Here is an 18,353-nt window from a genome sequence, read left to right on the forward strand (position 1 = left end):
CACTAAACTACAGTTCCCATAAACCTCCTCACTGACAACACTACAAATCCAACGAGTCTCCTCTCTAAACAAAACTACAGATTCCATTGGCCCCTTCCCGGACACTAAACTACAATTCCCATCAACCTCCTCACGGACACTACTACAAATCCCATCCGCCTCTTTAATGACGCTAAACTACATTTCCCATCAGCCCCTGGGGGAGTGGGTGGGGCTCACAGAGAGGAGGACAGACTGGTTTTCTGTTTCTTGTGCCTAAGCCTCTGGTGTCGATGCAGCATCTGGATGAGGCTCTGTATCGGAGTGAATGTTCAGACTGACTTTCCTCAGGGATTTAACACAACATGGAGCACAAGTGGCCCTGCCTTCCTCTTATTCACAGACTGTTGATCGGTCTAAACTACAGGAGAGACAGAACACTTTTCAGACTATACATCAGTAGTTTTGGTCTTGCCCTTTAAATCAAATCACCATCCACACAAGCAAGTGAATATGAGTGCAGGACCCTACCGCTGTTTGGAAAGACAGATGAGAAGGACATTTAAAGGAATTTGTTCAAATGTTGGACTGAGGTCTCCACAGATCAACCACTTGACAGTGTTATTCTCTCTGTTTTTAATGAAAATCACACAGATACTGTAACCAAATGTCATTCAAAGCAAGTACTGGATAAGACAGGTCAATGATTATGGATTGTTTGCTATTTTTAATTGTTCAGTTATTACTCACAGCTCTGTAACACTGTCCTCACAATGTTATTGCAATCATCCTCACATCTGCTCTGTAAACCTGGCACATATTTAGAGTCTAGCACCACCCAATGGCAGTTTGTAATATCACTACATATATTCAGGACTTAGACTGAAGACTTCCGTCATGGTTCAATATCATATTAAACCTGTAACATAAATGACCTGGAATCAGCACACCATGATGGTTTGAATGATAGCATTATGAGACAGAGCGAGATGGGTGATTCTGGGTTTCATATCAGTAGGCGAGACAGACAGTGAGCTGTGGCTACGTAGCACCCCTAGTGCCTCGGAGGGTAACTCCAGAGGAACACATAGATGGATGAATGTAATTAATAGATAGAAAACTCAGGAAGCTGACACACACACTTTTCAACTGGGGTTCGACACGGACGTATTGTTAACCAGAATTATCATTACACTGTTATAGAAATATAGACAAACATTTGAATGACATTTAGGCTATGGGTTAGTTAGTGTAGAGCTACTGTATGATGCATAGATGGGATTCCACAGTTTCTGCACACATGATAGTGTGTCACCTGTGTATGTGTGTGCCTTAACTACAGCACCTGATCAGTGCAACGACAATGACTGATCAGACATCATTTCTATCAGCTCACCGCTTTTCTTGAATAACTCTTCTTTTCATGCCAACAACAAGTTTTCACATGTTTTTTTTGGCCCTATCCAATAGGTTAGAATGGACAATAACAAAGCCTTGCCAAATGATCAGCGTAAGTGTCTGTAAACAGTGCTCTTGATGAGGGATACACTGCTACTGGGTGTTGGCCAGTGAGTAGGCTTTGCCAACTTTGGCCCAATCCATGCACAGTTTGGTTTTGACGGGAAGAACTAAGGGGACGTGGCTGATGCGCAAACCGATATTTCATTTTTGAATTGGTTAAAACTAGGTTAAGGTTATGAGTTTGGTTAAGGTTAAGGTAAGGGTCAGTTATAGATTTTGGCTAATTGGGCTGTCAATGGGATGCTGGTCAGAAAAGTCTCCTTCGTCTCTCCCTGTTTTGACTCCCCTCTCTAGTATTGGCCCAGTCCAGTCACCCCCTCCCCCACCAGTCCCAAGTTTGGAGCCCAGAGTACCACAACAACTCTGTGTCTATACTCTAACAATCCCAGTCTCCATTGGTTCAAGTGATCTACATGTTGTTATAACAGGCAATATGGAGCAAAAAAAACGCATTTGACAGGACTCCTCTTAGCTACTTTGTTGACAACGTTTGGTGAACATTTAAATTTTTTCCATAACAGAAATACTGACTGTTCTTGCACTCATTTGTTGGGCTGATTGAGCTGGTTGAATGTTTTTTTTCTTCCAATAGTCATCTAATGGTGACTGTACAGAAACACAATGAACACTGTAGATTTGGCGTGGGAACCACCTCAGTGACCTTCACGTTTCTATACATGGAGTTAGTATTACTCTGTTTCATTCATTACCCTTCATCACGTTAGCACCATCTACCTGCCTTGGCACAACACTGTACACCTGTTACTTTGAGCAGAACACCTTTGTAGTTGTAGTATAGTGTGTGTTACAATATGGAACATTTCCATCGTAGGGTAAATTAGCTGGATATAGATCTTTTCTGCAACAAGGGAATGAAAAGTGAAGGATTGTCAAAGATCAAATAGATGCTAGGGGTCGCTGTCTTAGCTTCTCAAGAAAGGAAACCAGTGTGACCTCCTCTCTGTGAAACCCTCCTCCTTCCGCCCGACTCTCACTCTCCAATACACACACACACACACACACCAAACTCATTCCAATTTTCGGTCCCGCTACATTAAAGTTCCATCCGTACATGCAAGAGGCTCTTAATCCTGTCAAATGCGTTGTTCCCCTTTCAGATGTATTTGTTTCCCACCAGATCTATTGGCCTGTGATTTCTCCCTCTATGTGAATACAGTGAATGCCATTTTCCTCCTCTGCTCTGTTTCAGGAGTCTTTCATAATGTGAAACATTGCCAATCCCTGTGCTAACGCCATATCCATTTTCAGGCAGACTGTTAATAGTTACCACTCATTGTCAGCCAGTTAGCTTTTGAGCACTTTCTATGCATGTGTATATAACACAGAGTATTGGAAAGCTGTATCCTGTGTACAGTGCTATGTTCATACTCTTCGTATATACTGTAAATATCATGTATAAATCACCTGTATTTTGTGTGTCGTCGTATTTTCTGTTTTGAGTGGCCTTGAACATCTCTCTCATGTGTTCTCCTCTCATGGGTTAGGGAGGAATGCTTTACACAGCCTGCTCAGTTATTGCACAAGCACACGGGTTCATCATAGCATACTGTAAGCGTACATTCCATTGAACAGTACAATATATCAAATACATGAGTTTTTAGGCATTTGAGAATATTTAAGAATAGGAACATTATTGCAGAACTGTTGAATGTGCTTCTTGAAAATGCTGATATTGGGGTGATTTTCTTTGGTAAGTAGTCTGTATTTTTCCCTTCCTGGATATGATCATCTGTGATGTCCCCTGCTCCCCATTCCTATCACCTCTCTCCAGTACTGTCTCTCCATCTAATCTGTCAGTCTCTCATAGATCGTCAGAAGTCTGCTGCCACAGTGCCGCCAGTCTCCTCACAGCTAAGGTGGGAGAAGGCCTCCCAAGCCAGCAGGTAAACAAATTAGACCAGTACAGGCTAAAACTAGCCTGAATCCCAGTCTGTTTGTGCTATCATGCTAACTCCTCACTCGTTATCATGCCACAAAGAAACAATGAGTTGGCAAGAGCACAAACAGATCTAGGACCAGGCTAAAACTTTACATGGGACTGAAACGTTGCATGTGTTTACAGTTTAAGTACATTTTCCCATGTCATTTTGCTTGTACAGTATAGCCAGGGTACAGCATCAGGAATTCAACCCTGTGTGTTTTGTGTGTGTGAGTTTTTTATGCCTTGACCTAACATGACCTATCATTGTAAATCACCACTGATACCTCCTTTTGTCTGTGAGTAATCAAGGTGATGTCTGAGATCTTTGTCAGGTACCGTGTATCTCCTGTTATCTCCTCTCCTCTTCCTCTTGTCTTCTGGTTGTCTCTGGTCATGCTCCTCCCAGATGTAGCATTGTGTCAGTTATCCAGGAGCACCGAGCTCACTGCCCGCTGAGCAGCTACCGCAGCGGCCCCCCACGAGTGCCTCTCCTTTGGCTCGCCCAGCCGCCTTGTCCCCCTGGTCCTCTATAACCCTGGAACTACTACACCCTGACCTCCAACCCCATCACAGCACTCTGCAGGGCAGAGCCAGAGCAGTGCCTCTCGCTGTGGAAGAGAAGGACGACACTCACAAAGACTTATAAGAGACTGTCTGACTGAGGGTTTGTGGGAGAAAAGAGCGACATGCCGCCATCTTTGCTACCAAGCTAGCTATTAGTCATTGTTCATCATGTCTTTGTCTATGGTGTTTTGGGGGTTGTTGAAACATACTTTTATGTTACGACCAGTGATGATTATTTTGTTTGGGTTCAAGAGGTGGACAACTGTTGGGTTTTGCTGAATGTATAGCTAGCTGTACAATCATTAACGGTACCATACAGTTTGTCGCGAACGTCAAGGTGGCAGTGGACAAAGCCATAACTGTGTATTTGAAATGCATGTAAAAACGGTATATGAATATGTTTCTATTGCACTTTTAATGTGTTTTACAGGATAAGAGATTTACAAACATTGTAAAGGTGTTTGTAACATCATTGTCCTTCTTTGCTTCTACAGTATCTATGTTGAAGCATCATCTTCGTCCCAAATGACACCACATTCCCCAAAGTAGTGCACTACATAGGGCATAGGGTGCCATTCGGGACCTACATTTCGTCCTTCCTCTTTCTCTGAAGGCCTCAATCAACCTCCTGAATGTCAAGCACAAACTGACCAATGCATTCCAATACTAGTTGTGATCGACTGTTAACCCCCACTGGGTTAAATAATGATGTTGAAAGTAGATCTCTATCCAAGATTGCCTTTTGTTTTCTACATCCTGTGTATGGAAGTAACCATGCTGGATCGGCATGTAGACAGCTTTCACTATAGAATAGTAGTACTAGTAGCACTGTAGTTGTAGTAATAGTAGAGGTAGTTGGCAGTTTATGCTGTACTGTAATCAGCCATGATGCTATGTATCCTAACCTAGAAATACCAATTTGGAGCTTTTCTCAAACCACCACCCAGCAACTTTTAACCATCAATATAAAACGTCCACTCAAGCGTGGCAAAATGGGATGAATTCACACACCTCAGCCTGGCTTTAGACAGAAGATTCTGTTTCTAAAAGATCTCTGACCAGAACTGTGGTTGCTAACTGCAGTTGGGTTTCAAAAACGTTGGGTTTTGACATGCTTTTGTGTTATTCTGGTGAATGCTGTCTGCTCCATTCCTACTAGGCTTCTCAGACATCACGTGAAGCAGATGAAGGAGAAGGAAGGGGTTTTGTGTAACCAGCCGGAGACTGTATTAACCCACAGAGCTAAAACCTTACGCATTTGTTTGGGAGAGCAAACTTGCTTTGGAGCCCAATGGCTTTAAACGTATCAGATGGTTCAAATACCATTGAAGGTATACATAGGCCAACTGGACATACAGTAAGCTATGAAGAAAATGATGAATGTTACTAGCTACTTTTTCTGGACCTGGAGTGTATAAGTACTCAGGGCACAAAGATGAAGCTCTGAATGTGTGTCCCATAATAAAGATGAACGAACTGGCTTGCACAATTTCAACACTACTCGACAACTCAATAAAAACCATTAGACATTCAGACAGCAATATATAAATGTATGGTATCTTTCAAATCATTTTTATTGCATATTTAACCATGTAAAGCCTACATTTCAAAACACAATAAATTCCCCCTAATCTTATAGGGGACTGCTAAACACTTTCGTATATTTATTTTGAAACATTACCATCAACACCTTTTGGAAAATGGCATTCGAGTTTCGGCCACCAAAGGCTCACAGGGGGCAGAGGGTTTATTGGTGCCATTGTTAAGATCTATCGGATTCGACATCACTGATGGAGATTCATAGCATGTGGAAATTTGTATTGGACTTTTGGAATTTGGTACGCCTATTTACGTTTTTGTTGGAGGACCAGCTCGGTAATTAACGTTACCTGAGTAAATCCCACCGGCGCCTCGAATCCGATCTCTATTCGCGATCAGGTGAACAATACGTTGTATAAAGGTTATTATAAATCATATTACCATGTTTGACGGCGACCCGATGAAGAGGGGGAGTGTGAAGACCACTCATCGTGAGACGGAGGAGTTTAGGCGGACGGCGGTGAGGAGAAAGTCGAAGGGAATACCGCAGGAGACAGAAGGTCAGCCGTCTCCAACTGCAGTTGTTTTTTGGAAACGTTGAGTGAGTGCGTCAGCGCAAATAGAACTCACTGGACACATTTCAAATGTATCCTACTATAGCCTAGGTTGTCTGTGTGGTTTTTGCATCGCTTGTTATGATGGATTTAACTCATTTTGAGCAGATTAGTGGAGATGGATCTTCAGTGGCTCCTGATCCGAAGTCATATGTTGAGGAAACGGCGAAGAAGATGCCCACAGCCAAGTCATCTTTAGATAGAAAGTCTGACTGGAGAGAGGCAAACACTGGTGTGGTGTGTTGACATGAACGAGGTGTGCATGTCATTGGGGAGCACAATCTAATGCTGTCGGAACTGACTGGTCTGGTCAACCCTGTACAGTTGTGGCAGAACACCAGCCATTCAGTGACAGCCCTAGTGCCTCCTAGTTAGTCCCTAGCTGATGGCTTTCTGTCATGGCCACAATGGAGACACTATTAGCGCCTATTCTCTAATTGTAAACTAACTCAGGCAATGTATTATTAGTGGTTGAGTTACCCTACACTTTTTGTTTTTAGGGTGGCTAGCGCAAGTGCATTGAAACTAGCCCATGTTATTTTTTTACTGAAGTGGGTGAACTCAGCCATGTCTAAGGCAGAAGAGGAACATGTTGGTAATTTCACTAGTTATGTTAATCTACCACTGGCATGCCCTGGCCGGTGTGTATCCTGACACAACACTAGTTATGTTAATCTACCACTGGCATGCCCTGGTGGGTGTGTATCCTGACACAACACTAGTTATGTTAATCTACCACTGGCATGCCCTGGCCGGTGTGTATCCTGACACAACACTAGTTATGTTAATCTACCACTGGCATGCCCTGGCCGGTGTGTATCCTGACACAACACTAGTTATGTTAATCTACCACTGGCATGCCCTGGCCGGTGTGTATCCTGACACAATACTAGTTATGTTAATCTACCACTGGCAAGCCCTGGTGGGTGTGTATCCTGACACAACACTAGTTATGTTAATCTACCACTGGCATGCCCTGGCGGGTGTGTATCCTGACACAACACTAGTTATGCTAATCTACCACTGGCATGCCCTGGCGGGTGTGTATCCTGACACAACACTAGTTATGCTAATCTACCACTGGCATGCCCTGGCCGGTGTGTATCCTGACACAACACTAGTTATGTTAATCTACCACTGGCATGCCCTGGCCGGTGTGTATCCTGACACAATACTAGTTATGTTAATCTACCACTGGCAAGCCCTGGTGGGTGTGTATCCTGACACAACACTAGTTATGTTAATCTACCACTGGCATGCCCTGGCGGGTGTGTATCCTGACACAACACTAGTTATGCTAATCTACCACTGGCATGCCCTGGCGGGTGTGTATCCTGACACAACACTAGTTATGCTAATCTACCACTGGCATGCCCTGGCCGGTGTGTATCCTGACACAACACTAGTTATGTTAATCTACCACTGGCATGCCCTGGCGGGTGTGTACCTGACACAACACTAGTTATGTTAATCTACCACTGGCAAGCCCTGGTGGGTGTGTATCCTGACACAACACTAGTTATGTTAATCTACCACTGGCATGCCCTGGCGGGTGTGTATCCTGACACAACACTAGTTATGCTAATCTACCACTGGCATGCCCTGGCGGGTGTGTATCCTGACACAACACTAGTTATGCTAATCTACCACTGGCATGCCCTGGCGGGTGTGTATCCTGACACAACACTAGTTATGCTAATCTACCACTGGCATGCCCTGGCGGGTGTGTATCCTGACACAACACTAGTTATGCTAATCTACCACTGGCATGCCCTGGCGGGTGTGTATCCTGACACAACACTAGTTATGTTAATCTACCACTGGCATGCCCTGGTGGGTGTGTATCCTGACACAACACTGGTTATGCTAATCTACCAAAGGCATGCCCTGGCGGGTGTGTATCCTGACACAACACTAGTTATGTTAATCTACCACTGGCATGCCCTGGCGGGTGTGTATCCTGACACAACACTAGTTATGTTAATCTACCACTGGCATGCCCTGGCGGGTGTGTATCCTGACACAACACTAGTTATGCTAATCTACCACTGGCATGCCCTGGCGGGTGTGTATCCTGACACAACACTAGTTATGCTAATCTACCACTGGCATGCCCTGGCGGGTGTGTATCCTGACACAACACTAGTTATGCTAATCTACCACTGGCATGCCCTGGCGGGTGTGTATCCTGACACAACACTAGTTATGCTAATCTACCACTGGCATGCCCTGGCGGGTGTGTATCCTGACACAACACTAGTTATGCTAATCTACCACTGGCATGCCCTGGCGGGTGTGTATCCTGACACAACACTGGTTATGCTAATCTACCAAAGGCATGCCCTGGCGGGTGTGTATCCTGACACAACACTAGTTATGTTAATCTACCACTGGCATGCCCTGGCGGGTGTGTATCCTGACACAACACTAGTTATGTTAATCTACCACTGGCATGCCCTGGTGGGTGTGTATCCTGACACAACACTAGTTATGTTAATCTACCACTGGCATGCCCTGGCGGGTGTGTATCCTGACACAACACTAGTTATGCTAATCTACCACTGGCATGCCCTGGTGGGTGTGTATCCTGACACAACACTGGTTATGTTTGTAAACAACGTTCTCTGGGTGTTGTGTGTTTGTCTGTGCAAATTGGCAGCAGCAGGGCTCAGCTCTTCGGGTTTACTGAAGTTGAGCTAAACTGAAATCTCCTTCTTTCCCCTGCACAAAATGACTGGAGGTTGCCTGTGGCTCTGTAGATTTAGTCTACATAGTGCTGAAGCCATAAAGAGTGTCTGCCAAGGCATTGGAGTACAGCTGACTGGTATAATATGTTACAGTGATTTACTGTCCCTTACACGCTAATGTACTGGTTTATTGTTTGTGAAGATGTAGTGGAGATGGCAGTATTTCTCACCATGTTTCCTCACTGGACAATAGCCCCATGTTAATGTTATTGCCCCCAGTAATAATCTGGAGACCGTAGGTCCTAGGTCAGAAGTTAAAAAACATCAGCCTAGGTAAGATGTTAACCAAATACTCTCGAGTTATTGATGGAACTGTTTTGTCACCTGATTTCACTCAGGAAGCTCTGCCCCTTACACATCCTCTGACAAGACAGTCACACACTGAACATTCTGACAGACTGACCACTCAGTCAAAAAGGGACACTCGCTGATAAGCAGTGAGTGGGTTTGGGTGTGTATGAGTCTTAGAGACTGATGCAGGACTCAATTCAAGAACAGCAGTGGTGTGTGTGTGAGCGAAGCGCTCCTCTGTCCTATGGAATGGTGTATGTGAGAAGCGAGGAGACATTTGTCAGAGACAGACAACACGTGTGGATTGAAGTTGTGGGCTTTTTCTTGACCAGAAACATGCATGTTGGTCCTGGTCAGTCCCTGGATGGGAGACCAGATGCTGCTGGAAGTGGTGTTGGAGGGCCAGTAGGAGGCACTCTTTCCTCTGGTCTAAAAAATATCCCAATGCCCCAGGGCAGTGATTGGGGACACTGCCCAGTGTAGGGTGCTGTCTTTCGGATGGGATGTTATATGGGTGTCTTGACTCTCTGAGGTCATTAAAGAATCCATGGAACTTATTGTAAGAGTAGGGGTGTTAACCCCGGTGTCCTGGCTAAATTCCCAAGCTGTCCCTCATACCATCACAGTCACCTAATCATCCCCAGTTTACAATTGGCTCATTCTTCCCCCTCCTCTCCCCTGTAACTATTCCCCAGGTCGTTGCTGTAAATGAGAACGTGTTCTCAGTCAACTTACCTGGTAAAATAAAATAAATAAAAACACTTCGTTCAGTTGGTTGACTATTTCACAGTACCATTTAAACTAGCTAACTAACATTATATTTAACTCGCCACTGTATGACAAACACACAGGGTTGTGAACACAAACTCTGCCAATACTGAAGAGTCAGCGTTATTAGGCTAAACTCGTGTTGGCAGTTGGCTCTTTCCATCTCATTTTTACCTAGCCCGGGTAGCAGTCTGTCTGATTTATCATGCCACTCCTTATCATGGTAAACAGCATGACTGAGTACATGGACTGGAATGTTAGCCTGAAATCCAGAACCTGTTTTGCTAACTTTTGCCCACTTCAAAACAACAAACGGTCGCTTTTGTCGTCCTCTCCTCCTCAGTAGACACCGACTGCAGTCTGTTGGTTAAAACATGTAGCCGATTATCTTTCCAGTGACGTAAGAAAGACTAGAAATGTTTAACACTTTGAGAGAAGTGAGAATGAAAAGCAGTCTGGTGACTGGGAGAAACACCATCTATCTCATCGACGTTTGGGGAATTTAGCTGTTTCACTTTGATTCCTGGCATTGTTAATAATATCACAAAGCTTGGCATCGTTTTGTCCAGGAATGCAGTTGTTAGTATTTCATTTCTCCTGACATCATTGGGAAAACGCCTGAAAGCATTGGAAACTCTTAGAATAAGCGAGCTAACGACTTCAGTTAAAGAACAATGTCCTCTTTATCATAATAAAAAATGAGGCCACTTCATTCACAAAGGAATTCAGAGGCACCACATTTGGAGTAAAGAAGGGTCTAGCAGTGCGCTACACCCATTATGAATTCTGTAACAAGGTGACAGACCATTCTCCTGCCCAAACACTTTCTTTTATTATATATATTTTTTTTTTACTGTTTATTCCGTTTTACAGACAATTCACTCATTAGTCAACCCAATTTAAACAATATAATTAATATAATAGACCAAAACTATAGTTTTAACCATTTGAGGCTATAGTGTTTTGTTTACAAGTACACGCTTACATTTTGCATTCCGTCGAGGTAAGACGGTTGAACCAAGCTCATGAGTCATCTGCAAGTTACATTATTCAAGAAATCAATGGGCACATTTCACCAATCTCAAAGTCCAGAAATGGATGTAGCAAACACAGATTGCCCCTCCAACCAATGTCACAGGGGTGTCGATTACAGATTGATTTTGTAAGTATACCATCAGAGGATGGACTGTTCAAACTAGATTAACTTCCTCGTACCCTTACTGTATGTCACTTGTAGGTGTCCAGTGTCTCGCTCTCCCTCAGAACTGAGCAGCAGTACATGTGGCTCTGTGTACAGTACTGTAGCTGTGGGAGCATCATTACCGTTTATATTTTTGTTCTGGAACCAGGCTAGGATAGATCCCTTACTCAACTTCCCCCTCCTCCCTCCTTGTTTGCAGTGTCTCCTCAACCTGCCCATCTCCAGAGCCCTGGGAAGAGCCCTGTCCAGGGGCCAAGAGGAGCTCTACTCAAAGGGAAGGAATCAGGACCCTAAGGGAGGGGGCTAGCAGTCCACAGCCCAGGAAAGTGTCCTGGGACCAGGCCTAGCCATAGACCGGTGAAGGGGGTACCACCAGGGACCCAGGGCCCAAGAAAGGGACTAGGAATCCACAGCCCAGGAAAGAGCTCCATACAGGGTGGACTAGGATCTCAGTCCCCAGGGAAGGGAGCGGGATCCAGGCTGAACCAGCTGAGAAGCCCTGGAGCCAGGATAAAGAGATATAGACTGATGGCAGGATCACCCTGCAGCCTGCCTGACCTCATTCACCTTGAGGAAAACCAGTCTGTGCTCAGATCAGCTAACAGCAGCCCAACACATACCACCACTTCTATAAGCCTGGGCCAGCCTAGAGACCCAGGCAGTGGGCCTACCGACAGCTCACACACAGGACTGAATGCTCACAGTCCAGACAGGGCAGAAGTAGTGGCCTGTAGGGAGGGCAGAGCGAGGGAAATCTCTCCCATAAATATGTACGGTTTGGACCTGATGTGGGACGCTGTACTGGTCAACGGCCATGTAGGAGACGGATGGAAGATGGATACAGGGCTCAACGTGGAACTTTCCCCCTCTCACAGAGCTGCGACTGGGACGGAGGAGGCCATGCTTCAGGAGTGATCTACAGAAGAGAAGAAGATGAAGAGAGGGAGTGAGGAGGTGAGGTTGCAGGACTCCACTGAACAGAAGCTGTATAAGATTGCCAACAAGCTTCTACTCACAGAGAGGGCCTATGTTGCCCGCCTTCACCTGCTAGACCAGGTCAGTGTGTCACTGTCAACTTCACTGTTCCTGTTCATCCTCTGTAGTTATCACCACATGACTTGATCAGTATGTGGTGATTAGCGGTGTTTTAACATGTGTGTGCAGGTGTTCTGTGCCCGGTTGACTGAGGAGGCGGTAGGCTTGTTCCCTTTAGATGTGGTGAGGACCATCTTCTCCAACATCTCCTCCATCCACACCTTCCACAGCCAGTTCCTACTGCCAGACCTGGAGACACACATGGGCCAATGGTGAGACAACCCAAATAGATGATGCAATGGAAGTCCTTATCTATAATGGGACTGAAGGACATGATTGGATTGGAACCTTTTTATTCAATTAAAAATATGGTTATATTTTATGTAATTCATCCGGCCTCACAAAGACCACAGTAGTTTTAACATTCCTACATTAAATCGCTAGCATATCTAAACTGATTAAATAATCATTTTTTTGAACTTTGATCTCCGACCCTTGACCCCACAGGTCTGTGAGCCCTCGTCTGGGTGATGTCATGCAGCAGCATGCTCCCTTCCTCAGGATGTATGCTGAGTACGTGATGAGCTTCGACCACGCCATGGAGCTGCTTAGAGTCTGGACGGAGAGGTCCGCACCATTCAGGAACGTCATACAGGATATACAGGTAGGCCAGTATTTAACCAGGTAGGCCAGTTGAGAACAAGTTCTCATTTACAACTGCGACCTGGCCAAGATAAAGCAAAGCAGTGCGACACAAACAACACAGAGTTACACATGGGATAAACAAACATACAGTCGATAACACAATATAAAAATCTATATACAGTGTGTGCAAATGTAAGATTAGGGAGGTATGGCAATACATAGGCCATAGTGGCAAATTAATTACAAGTTAGTTGGGTGTACTATTTACAGGTGGGCTGTGTACAGGTGCAATGATCGGTAGGCTGCTCTGACAGCTGATGCTTAAAGTTAGAGAGGGAGATATGTCTCCAGCTTCAGTGATTTTTGCAATTCGTTCCAGTCATTGGCAGCAGAGAACTGGAAGGAAAGGCGGCCAAAGGAGGTGTTGGCTTTGGGGATGATCAGTGAAATATACCTGCTGGAGCGCGTGCTACGGGTGGGTGTTGCTATGGTGACCAGTGAGCTGAGATAAGGGGGAGCTTTACCTAGCAAAGACTTACAGATGGCCTGGAGCCAGTGGGTTTGACGACAAATAGGTAGCGAGGACCAGCCAACGAGAGCATACAGGTCGCAGTGGTGGGTAGTATATGGGGCTTTGGTGACAAAACAGATGGCGCTGTGATAGACTGCATCCAATTTGCTGAGTAGAGTGTTGGAGGCTATTTTGTAAATGACATCGCCGATGTCCACATATTCTAAGTCAGAACCGTCCACAGTAGTGATGAATATCTTATTCATTCTCTTAATCTGGATTTCACCATTCCCCTAATGAAAATCAATAGGTGCTAAATTTCCAGTGGTTGAAACATTTAGTCAATCTTGCCCTGTTGTTGATTTTCTGTTATCTTCCAGAGTCGGGAGGTGTGTGGTAGTCTGACCATGCAGCACCACATGTTGGAGCCGGTCCAGAGGCTACCTCGTTATGAGATGCTGCTGAGAGACTACCTCAAGAGACTGCCTGATGATGACATGCAGAGAGTGAGTTGACACCTGCCTTACTGTACCATAGACATAGTCCAACACACAGTAGATCCACAAAGGCTGGCCTCACTCTTACTGTAGCAAATACATAGTCCAACATACAGTAGATCCACAAAGGCCGGCCTCACTCTTACTGTAGCGTAGACATGGTCCAACATACAGTAGATCCACAAAGGCCGGCCTCACTCTTACTGTAGCATAGACATGGTCCAACATACAGTAGATCCACAAAGGCCGGCCTCACTCTTACTGTAGCATAGACATAGTCCTACATACAGTAGATCCACAAAGGCCGGCCTCACTCTTACTGTAGCATAGACATGGTCCAACATACAGTAGATCCACAAAGGCCGGCCTCACTCTTACTGTAGAATAGACATGGTCCAACATACAGTAGATCCATAAAGGCCGGCCTCACTCTTACTGTAGCGTAGACATGGTCCAACATACAGTAGATCCACAAAGGCCGGCCTCACTCTTACTGTAGAATAGACATGGTCCAACATACAGTAGATCCATAAAGGCCGGCCTCACTCTTACTGTAGCAAATACATAGTCCTACATACAGTAGATCCACAAAGGCCGGCCTCACTCTTACTGTAGCATAGACATAGTCCTACATACAGTAGATCCACAAAGACCGGCCTCACTCTTACTGTAGCAGAGTTCAGGTAGTCCTCATTTACTAGCCAAGACTCACGCAGTGTCATCACTTTTGCTCAGACTTGTAGTAACTTTCACAGAAACCATAATAGATTAGGTTTTGTGGTTTAGGGGTTTTGTGGTTTTGCTTTTCTAAAACAATACGGTGTTGATCTCTTTGCCTGCCTTCAGAGTCTCTGCAGGTCATCTCCATGGCAGCAACACACTCCAACAGCGCCATCCGCCAATCAGTACGTGCAGAACTAATATGCTAATCCTCTACTTACTGCAGATAGCAATTGTCAGTACAGTATATCTAGATACCATTTCTCTTTAGGCATAGAGGTTACTACTGTTAACCACTACCATCTGTACTTTGTAATTTTGCTATCGGTTGGGACAGAAGTTTGGGATCTGCTTTGTTGTCTAACATCCTCTGTTCTGCCGCGTTGTCCTCTAGGAGAACCTGAAGAAGCTGCTGGAGATCTACGAGATGTTGGGGGAGGAGGACGTGATGAACCCCTCCAATGACTTCATCAGGGAGGGATGCATCCTGATGCTGGCTGCCAGGAACTCTGCCATGGAGAGACACCTCTTCCTGGTTAGACCAGCTCACAATATTTTAACCTTTCATTTTACCAGGAAGTCCCATTGAGGTCAGACCACCTCTTTCCCAATGGAGACCTTATGGAGTTTAGGAATACGCAACATTACATAATGTTGCTATGTATAGTGTAGAACAGACATGATTTTCTTCTATGTATAATGTGAACTGAAATCATCTCTATTTTGCCAGAATCTTGCACTTCACTGACTAGGAACCACTGAACATCCATCCATTTAACCCACACGTGTCAAACTCATTCCACAGAGGGCGGGGTTTCGCTCCACCCTTGTGCTTGATGAATTAAGGTCACTAATTAGTAAGCAACTCCCTCATCTGGTTGTCTAGGTCTTAATTAAAAGGCAAAAAAACAAAAACCCGCAGACACTCGGCCCTCCGTGAAATGAGTTTGACACTCCTGCATTAACGGCTCATTCAGGAGACTCTTGTGGCTCATACTTAAAACCCTCATGTCTTTCTTGCCCCCCTGCTGTCCATCCAGTTCAACAACATGCTGCTGTGCTGCACTCCTCGGTTCAGCCTGGGGGGGCAGCGGCACACGGATTGACTTGGAGGGCATGACGGTGCAGCGCACCACCAACGAACACCACCCCCACACCTTCCAGGTGTCTGGCAAGGAGATGACCCTGGAGAGGACCCTGGACCTACAGGCTAGGTGAGGGGGGGGGGGGGGGGGTGTCACAATAATATAACTCACCTGAAGGTCTTGGATGGATGTGTATATGTTTTGTATAAATGTTAACATGTGGCTTTGTCTTTCCAGCTCTGAACAAGACAAAGAGGACTGGTTAAAGGTAACAGTGCTTTGTCATATTTTGAAACATGTTTAAATGACCAATGGCACATGATGAGTATATAGAGAGAGTACACATGGTCTGACGTGCCTTGTACTTTCAGGCTTTCCAGGACACTATTGATGTTTTCCGACAGAAGAATGAGACTTTTAAGTCAACTTCTAAAGAAGTAGAGGTATCTGTAAGGATCCTTTATTTTTGTGCAAAACAGAGACTGATAGAATGTTTTCTTCCATTCTTTTGTGTGTGTTCCTCCATCTGTACGGTATGCTCCAGAATTAATATAGAGGGATAAATCACAGGCAAATGGGTGTGGAGGGGAACTGATCTTTTAGCAAAAGGGAAGGAGAAACAACTAATTTGAGATCCTCTTGCATGTACGGGTGGTAAAACAACATGGCGAGACTGAACTGATTTTGAGTGTTGGTCTTTGTTCCTGTGTGCGTGAACAGATGGAGGAGCTGGGTCGGCGTGCCCCTCGATGGATCAGGGACAATGAGGTGACCATGTGTATGAAGTGTAGCGAACCCTTCAACGCCCTCACCCGATGGAGACACCACTGCAGAGCCTGTGGCTGTGTGAGTTAACACACACGTACACACAACACACACTTCACATTCACTTTACCTAAGGCTGGGGTGAGGTTATGATTAGTTGAAATGGCATTCACGTTCAGTGTTGTACTTCCGTTCTTTCTAACATAACCAGACCGATATGACCATGACTTCCTGTGTGTCCACCTGTCTGTCAGGTGGTGTGTTGGAGGTGTTCAGACAACAAAGTAACTCTGGAGTACGATGGCAACAAGGTGAACAAGGTGTGTCTAGACTGCCACTCCGCCCTGATCCTCCGGGCCAACAGAGGGGAGAGGGCATGGAGGGGGGGCATTCTAGAGGTTCCACACCTCACCTCCACATGTCCATCCCTGCCCTTTCCCCAGGATGTGAAGGCCTTGTCTAGGGTCCCCTTCTAAGGGACAGGTGATGAAGGTGATGAAAATGGGATGGTGGTTAAGGACAACGCCATGGTTGGCAATGGCAAGGAGACGGTCATATATGGCAACGAAAGTGTCACTGATAATGGTTACGGGAGTGTCGCAAATAGAAACGGGATGGCTGTCAATGACAGCGAGGCCTCTCGCTCAAACAGCCTCCGTGTTCAAACACAAGCTATCCCCCAGTCTCTGCACTTGTGTTCAGTGTTAAGGCCTTAATGAGATGCAGTGAGCTCCAAAAGTATTGGGATAGTGACATATTTGAAATGATACAATGACTGAGGTTAAAGTGCAGACTATCTGCTTTAATTTAAGGGTATTTTCATCCATATCGGGTGACCTGTTTGTAAATTACAGCACGTGTTGTACATAGTCCCCCCATGTTAGGGGACCCATGTATTGGGACATATTCACTTATATAGATATTAAAGTAGTGCAAAATATTTGCTCCCATATTCCTAGCATGCAATGGTTACATCAAGCTTGTGACTCTACAACCTTGTTGGATGCATTTGCTGTTTGTTTTTCGTTATGTTTCAGATTATTTTGTTCCAAATAGAAATGTATGGTAAATTAATATATTATGTCATTTTGGAGTCACTTGTATTGTAAATAAGAATATAGTATGTTTCTAAACACTTCTACATTCATGTGGATGCTACCATGATTCTGGAACTTTCTACTACTTTAATTTCACATAAGATAATTTTTTTCCCAATACTTTTGGTCCCCTAAAATGGGGAGGACTATGTACAAAACGTACTGCAATTTCTAAATGTTGGATGAAAATACCCTCAAATTAAAGCTGGCAGTCTGCACTTTAACCCCATAGTCATTGTATCATTTGAAATCCAAAGTACTCGAGTACAGAGCCAAAATAAACAAAAATGTCACTGTCCTAATACTTTTGGGGCTCTCTGGATACCGTAATGGGCTGGCAATGAGATGTATTTTGTGTAAAAACTCGATGATTGAAAGGGATTGCTTTTGATAAAAATACTTTTATCTGTCTTCACAATGAGACATTTTTTGAAAATTCTAACATTTTAGTTTATGGAAAAGAGAGATTTTTCTGGAAGATGCACCTTGCTGCCTTGTTGACAAAATGACAGAGCGGCTCAGATTACTGTTCCATTTGAGAAGGGCGCTCCTCTCTCCCCGCTTTCGCCCAATGATGTAAGGGGCCATAGACCGGTGCCCCGCTGGCTTATAATAATAGGCTGCAACCTTTCTCTGCTGTGGCCACTGAGTCGTTGGGTCCGCCCTGCAACAACATTGGATAACGCTGGGCAGGCCTCTTGCTAGCTCTTGCTCAGATACGAAAGGCTGAAGCTCATTGGCTAGAACTCGAATTGCCAGGAGGCTGGCCCACGTGGAGGGAAATGTAGGGAAGTGCAGCACAGCTTCTAGAAAAGTCGCTTTCAATCTAGGG

General features: G+C 44.9%; 1 pseudogene; it reads left to right on the top strand.

Moving 5' to 3' along the window:
* Positions 1–5,987: 5,987 nt before the first annotated feature.
* Positions 5,988–16,887, top strand: LOC139393073 (FYVE, RhoGEF and PH domain-containing protein 4-like; annotated as a pseudogene).
* The last annotated feature ends 1,466 nt before the right edge of the window (positions 16,888–18,353 follow it).

The sequence above is a fragment of the Oncorhynchus clarkii genome, chromosome 33 (genome assembly GCF_045791955.1).
Source record: "Oncorhynchus clarkii lewisi isolate Uvic-CL-2024 chromosome 33, UVic_Ocla_1.0, whole genome shotgun sequence".
NCBI classification, from domain to species: domain Eukaryota; kingdom Metazoa; phylum Chordata; class Actinopteri; order Salmoniformes; family Salmonidae; genus Oncorhynchus; species Oncorhynchus clarkii.